Below are 8,030 nucleotides of genomic sequence, written 5' to 3' on the forward strand. Positions count from 1 at the left end.
GTTCCTCCGTCATGGAATCTCAACCGTTGATATTTTTGATATTTTTGATGGGTTTTAAGTTCCTCCGTCATGGAATCCTAATCATTGATATTTTTTATGGAGTATCAATTCCTCCGTCATGGAATCCAACCCAATTGATATTTTTGATATTTTTGACGGGGTATTAAGTTCCTCTGTCATGGAATCCCAACCATTGATATTTTTTATATTTTTGACGTGATATTAAGTAAATGATGGTATGAGAAAGGATACTGAGGCCACCTCTTCTTCTATAATAATGTCTCATCTAAGGAGACATAATAGCTGCAACTGAATATAACACGACCATTTTCCAACGCATATAATAAACTTTGTAAAAGAACTCGTGAAATAATCTAATATACAAATTTCTCCTTAGATGCACAAGCTTCATTTGTGGTCCCCTTTCATTGAATATTTTGATCACATAAAACTTACCCACAACATATGGAATAAAATACCTCTTCCTTGTACTTCTTCTACTTCTCCCCCTCAACCTGGGAGGTAATGGCAGTGATCCCAGCTTGAACCAAATATAGTGTATGTAGAAATAAGCCCAAATAACAGAGATGTATAAATAATCCCTAAAACAAGGGAGAAGTGAAATAATTTTTTTGATATATCAACTCAAAAAGTGACAAAAAACAATGGGCTTAAATTCGGATTTTTCAATGCAACAGAATACCAGGATAACCTTTGATTCTTCCAATGAAAAATATATAGTTAAATATAGATCAGACTAATATGAAATTTTCTCCTTATAAAATTAGACTTAAATACCTTTTATTCAAGTATAACTTTTCTTCATAAAATATAATTAACAGAAGATAAATAATCTGATATATTTTAGTCTCTGTCATCTGGCCGAACTAAGCACTATTTTTGTTTACTGCATGACCTTTGACTCTTCCAAGATCAATATATCCTTATAAAAAACTCAGATTGAGAATTGGTTGAATAGGTAAGAAAATAGACTTACATATATTTATTTTGATTTATATTTCTCCATATAAAGTCTCGTTCTTTATAGTATAAAATATCTCAGAAGTTGAAGCTTTCTACTACTGCGAGAACCGTTTTTTCAATTTAACCTTCGCTACTTCAAATATCGATTTCTCTTTGTGAATAAATCTGATTGAAAATTGATTGAATATATAAGAGAATAGACTTACAAATATTTATTTTTAAATCTATATACATATATATACCATAATATGTCCCGTACTTGATAGCATAAATACCTCAGAAGTTGAAGCTTTTTGATGTTGTTTAAACCTCTTTTGCAATCTGACCTTTGCTCGTTCAAATATCGATTTCTCTTTGTATATAGCTCTGATTGGAAAAACTTGTTTTTCCTTGGAAAATAGATTCAAATATATTTCTGTCAATATATAATTTTCAATATTAAAATCACATTATTGAGGTGAAAAATGCAAATAAAACTTTAGGTAGGGACTGAAGAAAAAATAACTACAAACCGTGACTTAGGGTTTAGGGTTTAGAGAAAATTATCTCATTATCTTTGTGGGTTGACCAAGTCAACTCACAAAAGCTGCTCTGCTACCATGTTAAATTTATGGAAAAGAGAAATACTTCATTGACTTATTATAATAAGAATACTTGAACCTCTATTTATAATAGAGGAAAGTGGTAGAATCCAATTAAAATAAAACTACTTTTGTCCCAATTACACCCAAACTCTAACACTTAATGATAAGTCCTACCATAATTAAATAACTCAATATAGATAAAAGACAAACATAACTCAAACTAGAACTCTTATAGGACGTGACCATAAGATAAAGATGCCTTTGTAAGTCCTTCTTGATCTTCCAACCAGCTTGTGGTTATCTTTGTGAGTCCTTCTTGATCTTCCAACTTATGTGATAAGGATACTAGCTGATGGTAATCATGGTGGGTCCTACTTTTTATGGCTTTGGGCCCATCTTCCAACAATCTTAGATATGTCGGTCTTCCTTGGTCGTGTGGGCTAGAGCCCATCTTCCAACACCCATTATGTGTGGAGGCCAACCTATTGCCATTTCAGAAAATCGCTGTTTGGAAAGTTGTCGCTTTGTTTGGCCACGGGGGAAGACGACCCACCATTGCCGAAGAAGAAGAAGACGACTGCGATTAAATTTTATTGTCAGCCCATGGATGTTCCAGTCCACTCTATTCGAAAAGCTCGTTGCTATTTTCGGAAGTGTCTGCCGCTTTGTTGGTAAACAACAGAAGTAAAAAATTTCCTATTTGGAAAGTTTCCATTTCCATATTCTAGACCTCTCTGCTGGCTCACGGTAATCGGCTGCCTCTCATCTCTATCGGCTAATTTATTCCAGGAAGATTCTGTTGCCGGGTTGGCTGTCATCCTTGTTCGAAAAGTTCCTGCTGATTCTCTCGGAGATATACTCTGCTGCTGTCAAAAAGTTTTTGCACAACTGGTCTGCTCTGTTCGGAATCCAGGATCGTCGCGGGTAAGAAGATGACTCAATGCTACCCGGTTTAATGTTTCTTAAGTTTGGAAATGTATTAAAATCGGGACGAGCACCTGCTCCAACCCAGAAAGGGCCGAGTTAACCCAACGTTGGTTCTACCATCTCAAACCAGACCTTTCCGAATCAACCCAATAACTCAGCAACCTGAGGGCACTTACTGGTTCTGTTCGTGATCGAGTCAACTCGGACCAACTTGGACCTATTCAAACCGGTCTGGGTCAACTCAAACATGATCCAATTATTTTTGCCTCGGTATATGTATCCAAGTTTATACATATTTTGGTGGGACTCGATAGTTTTTCTATGGCTGGATTATTATTTTAAAGTATTGACAGATTATTCCTTGGTCAATATATTATTTGGCACAAATACTTAAATTAGATTATTTCATGAGTCAGTTTAACAAGGATTTTTGGTTCATGTTATTTCGGCCCAAACCCATTTCAGCTGCTGCTATTGTGTCTCTTTGGATGAGACATTATTATTGAATAAGAGGTAGCCTCATACCATCATTTATTTGTCCCCGTAAAAAATTATCAAATATTAACGGTTGGGATTCCATGACGGAGGAACTTAATACCCGGTCAAAAATATCAAATATCAACGGTTGGGATTCAATGACAGAGGAACTTAATACCCCGACAAAAATATTAAATATCAACGGTTGGGATACCATGACAGAATAACTTATTATTACATCTATATTATACTTCCCTAAATTAACCAATTGGGCCTCATGGAAGAGAGCACTAGTATGAGGGGGAGTGTTGGAAGACGGGAGGACTGCCATTTTATACAAAAGATTATATACATCATTTACAACAAGTTGGGAGTTCATGATGTTCACACGACCAAGGAAGGCTCACATACCAAGTGTGTTGGAAGATGGGTCCAAGCCTATAAGACCAATGAAGACCCACACATTCAAGGGATGTGGAAGATGGGCTCAAGGCCCATAGATTTGGGAGAAGGCCCACATGCCTACACAATGATGGCAGGATCGTAAATAAAGAGTCATCTCATAGAAATGGTATTGATGTAATTAGGTTAAAGTTCCAGGGTTAAAACTCTTAACCCTAAACCTTAAGTTCAAGGGTATTATTGTAATATAACAGTTTCATTAATCTATAAATAGAGCTTCAGGGGGAGGGTTAGACATCGAGTCCATAAACTCTTCTTCCTCCCGTTTTCTCCCAATAGGTGTCTTTCTCTTTTTCTCCATGACCTAAATCTATGGAGTCCTAAAAATTAACATGGTATTAGAGCTTTGATTTTTAGGACTCCCATCTATGGTTTTAAGATTCAAAGAAACCCGTTATTTATTTCTTTGCTCATGTTGTTAGTTATTTTTTACCCGTCTTATTATTGTTATTTTTTTCTCAGCGTCGTTGGTAGTTTGTTTCCTTCAGCTCCATATTCCTCTACCATCCTGTTTTTTCAGTCTTCCCGCCATTTGTAGCAGTCAATAGAACAAGCAGATGTTGCTGTTCTTCTTAGAAAATTAATTCGTGATGAGTTGCTTGCATAGAGCGCTGGTGGCTGGTATTGCAATAGAGTATCATGCGTTTCCATTGCTGTGAAGAAACGCCGGTGTGTGTTTTTTGGTCATTGTTGATCTCACTCATTCGGCGAGTGGGAGTTTTTTCTCCATCAAGAGTTTCTGTCAGATCTAGCCTTTTTGTTGGCGCCAATACGTTGCCATTTTTAGAAGATCATATCTCTTTTGCTGTTTAAAACCCGAGACATCTTTCCGTAATTTTTGTTCGAAGACGCTATCTCTCTAATCCTCCTAATTTCAGGTTATGTGCGGAAGCCAACCTGTTACCATTTAAGAAACTCACTGTTTGGAAAGTTGCTGCTCTATTAGGTCGCGGGGGAAGATGACCCACCGTTACCGAAGAAGAAGAAGATAAATGCGTTTAAATTTTATCGTCGGCCCATGCATGTTCCAGCCCACTCTGTTCGAAAAGCTCGTTGATGTTTCCAGAACTCTGTCGCTTTGCTTGTAAACAACTGAATTTGGAAATTTTCTGTTTGGAAAGTTTGCTTTTCCGTATTCACAATCTCTCGGCTGGCTCACGATAATCGACGGGCTCTCATCTCTATCGGCTGGTTTATTTCGGAAAGATTCCATTGCCGGGATGGCTGTCATCCCTGTTAGGAAAGTTCCGGGTGATTCTCTGAGAGATATATTCTGCTATTGTCGGAACGTTTGTGCTCAAATTTTCCACTCTATTCGGAAGCCGGGATCCGTGGAAGAATGGCAGATTTAATTTTTCAAAGTTAGGAGATGTATTAAAACCCGGTCTGAGCGCCTGCTTCAACCCGAAAAAGCCGAGTTAAGTCAACGCTGGTTCTACCATCCCTGGTTAGGCCTTGCCGGGTCAACCCAACAACCTAGCAATGTGAGGGCACTTATTGGTTCTGTTCATGACTGAGTCAACTCGGACCAACTCAGAGCGAGTCACCCCGGTCCGGGTCAACTCAGTGAGTTAACTCAGATATGGCCCACTTATTTTATTCCTCGGTATTCATTTCCAAGTTTATACATATTTTGGCACGCTTTGGTATTTTTTCTATGGCTGTATTATTATTTTAAAGTATTGACAGATTATTCTTTGGTCAGCATATTATTAGGTACATATACTTGCATTAAATTATTTCATAGGTCTATTTTACAAGGATTTTTGGTTTGTGTTCTATGGGCCCAAACTCATTTCAGTTGCTGCTATTGTGTCTCTTTGGATGATACATTATTATTGAAGAAGAGGGCCTTATACCATCATTTATATGTCCCTGTCGAAAATATCAAATGTCAACTGTTGAGATTTCATGATGGGGGAACTTAATAGCAAGTCCAAAATATCAAATGCCAACGGTTGGGATTCCATGACGGAGGAACTTAATACCCCGTAAAAAATATCAAATATCAACGATTGGGATACCATGACAGAGGAACTTATTATTTACATTTATGTTATGCCCTCCTAAATTGGCTAGCTGGGCCTCAAGAAAGAGAGCACCAGCGTGAGAGGCAGTGTTGAAAGATGGGAAGACTGCCATTTATACAAAAGATTATATACATCATTTGGAGCAAGCTGAGAGTTCATTATGTTCTCTCACCCCCAACTTGAGGGGGAGTATTGGAAGAAGGGCCCAAGTCCACACGACCAAGGAAAACCCACATATCCAAGTGTGTTGGAAGATGGGCCAAGCCCATAAGACCAAGGAAGACCCACACATCCAAGAGATGTGGAAGATGGGATCAAGGCCCATCGATCAAGGAAAAGGCCCACATGCCCATACAATAATGGTAGGATTGTAAATAAAAAGTCATCTCATAGCGATGACATTGATATAAATAGGTTAAAGTTTTAGGGTTAAAGCCCTAAACCTAAACCCTAAGTTCAGAGGTATTAAATAGAGCTTCAAAGGAAGAGTTAGGACATTGAGTCCATAACTTCTTCTTCCTCTTGTTTTCTCCTAATGGGTGTCTTTCTCATTTTCTCCAAGAGCTAAATCCATGGACTCCTGAAAATCAACAAGCTTCTACGGTAATGGATCTGTCCTCGACTAGTTGGAATTCTGCGGATGTCTCACGTTGGTTATGAAGCAAATTGGTCCAAATGCTAGTTGATTTTTTGTGCATGTTTTCCACATGAGAGGGTTCTCCCATATTAGCTATTTGAAGTTCTAACTTATTCATGAGCTAGGAAATTTTGGCATCGTTGGCCAAGTGCTTTTTGTCTCATTCCTTTATTGCTTGGTTTAGTTAAGGGGTTTGCTCCTGAAGTGTGTTTTTCTCAAGTCATTATTGCTAGATTTGATTAAAGGCGACACAATAGGTAAAACATTCTTTGAGGGAGAAAAAACATTTGATCCACTTATTGGAGAAACAACTATGAATACTTCTCAAAATGCTTGATCATTTTAGGTACTAGAGAGTTGAACTCAAGGAGAGAAACTGCACCATTGATCGGCTAGCTAGAGGACTATCTATGGGCGGTGTTAAAACTATGTTTCAATAACTTTGTTGCCCTTGAATCTCTTCTAGGGGGAAGATAATGCTTTAGTTGTTGTCTACTCTCCTAAAAGAAGGCCGGTTGGTGGAAATATTCTTTGACATTGAACAGGTGATCGGACCAGAATGAATCTTGGAAGAGGCATTAGGTGGGTGTTGTTGACCTTAGGTTGATTCATTTCTTGCTTTTGTTGATAACAAAACTTAATAGAGTTGACAAATCATAAATTAAGTATTTCAAATACCTTACCTTCAAGAGACATACATCACATGGTCTAAAGCCTCAAAATGAATTAAGCTTATCATGACTTCAAGCTTCATGGAAAGTCAACTCTTGAAGAAGCACCATTGGAAGAAGAAGACACAGTGAAGATTAGAGTTTAGGATTTTCTAATACACATGAAACTCAGTCTATGTGAAATGGAGTTGACCAAACTCCAATTTGAGGTACAATGTGAATTTGGTGCTTTAGGACATCCATTATGTTGATTTTCAAGACTCCATGAATTTAGCTCATGGAGAAAAAGGGAGAGAGACCCCTTGGGAGAAAACTGGAGGAAGAAGGGTTATGGACTTGATGATCCTAACCCTCTCCCTGAAGCTCTATTTATAGATTAATGAAACTACTGTATTACAATAATACCTCTGAACTTAGGGTTTAGGGTTTTAACCCTGAAACTTTAACTTAATTATATCAATGCCATCTTAATGATATGACTCTTTATTTACCATCCTTCCATCATTTTATGTGGGCCTATGGGCCTTCTCTTTCATTTTTGGGCCTTGAGCCCGTCTTCTATATCTCTTGGATGCATAGGTCTTCCTTGGTCTTATGGACCTGGGCCCATCTTCTATTACACTTGGATATGTGGAATTTCTTTGGTTGTGTGGGCTTGGGCCCTATCTTCCAACACTCCCCTTCAAGTTGGGGGTGAGAGAACAACATGAACTCCTATCTTGCTACAAATGATGTATAAAATCTTTTTTTTTTATAAAATGGCACATCTTCCAATATGCCATCATCTTCCAACACTTCCCCTCACACTGGTGCTTTCGTACATGAGGCCCAACTGGCATAATATCAGTGAGAGTAAATCACTCCTAGCTGCTAAGACATTGCTCCATACTCCAGTCTTAACTCATGCTAGATATAAAGCACACTTTGTCTTCTATAGGTAGTGTGTCTATAGGTATTGCTCTGAAGTATCCACCTCCACCACAGTATCCCTCCACAGGACAACGACTCTCAAGTGGTAGAGTAATACATGGCATTAATGGGAGGAAGTAACATAAATGTAATAATAAGTTCCTTTGTTATGGAATCCCAACCGCAAATATTTTTGATATTTTTGACGGGGTATTAAGTTCCTTCATCATGGAATCCCAACCGAAAATATTTTTTATATTTTTGACGGGGTAATAAGTCCTTCCGTCATGGAATTCCAACCGCAAATATTTTCGATGGGGAATTAAGATCCTCCGTCATGGAATCCCAA

Source organism: Aristolochia californica, unplaced genomic scaffold (assembly GCF_029961685.1).
Source record: "Aristolochia californica isolate CCGP_79_NKW_82.1479 unplaced genomic scaffold, dmAriCali1.0.hap1 SCAF_6, whole genome shotgun sequence".
NCBI classification, from domain to species: Eukaryota; Viridiplantae; Streptophyta; class Magnoliopsida; order Piperales; family Aristolochiaceae; genus Aristolochia; species Aristolochia californica.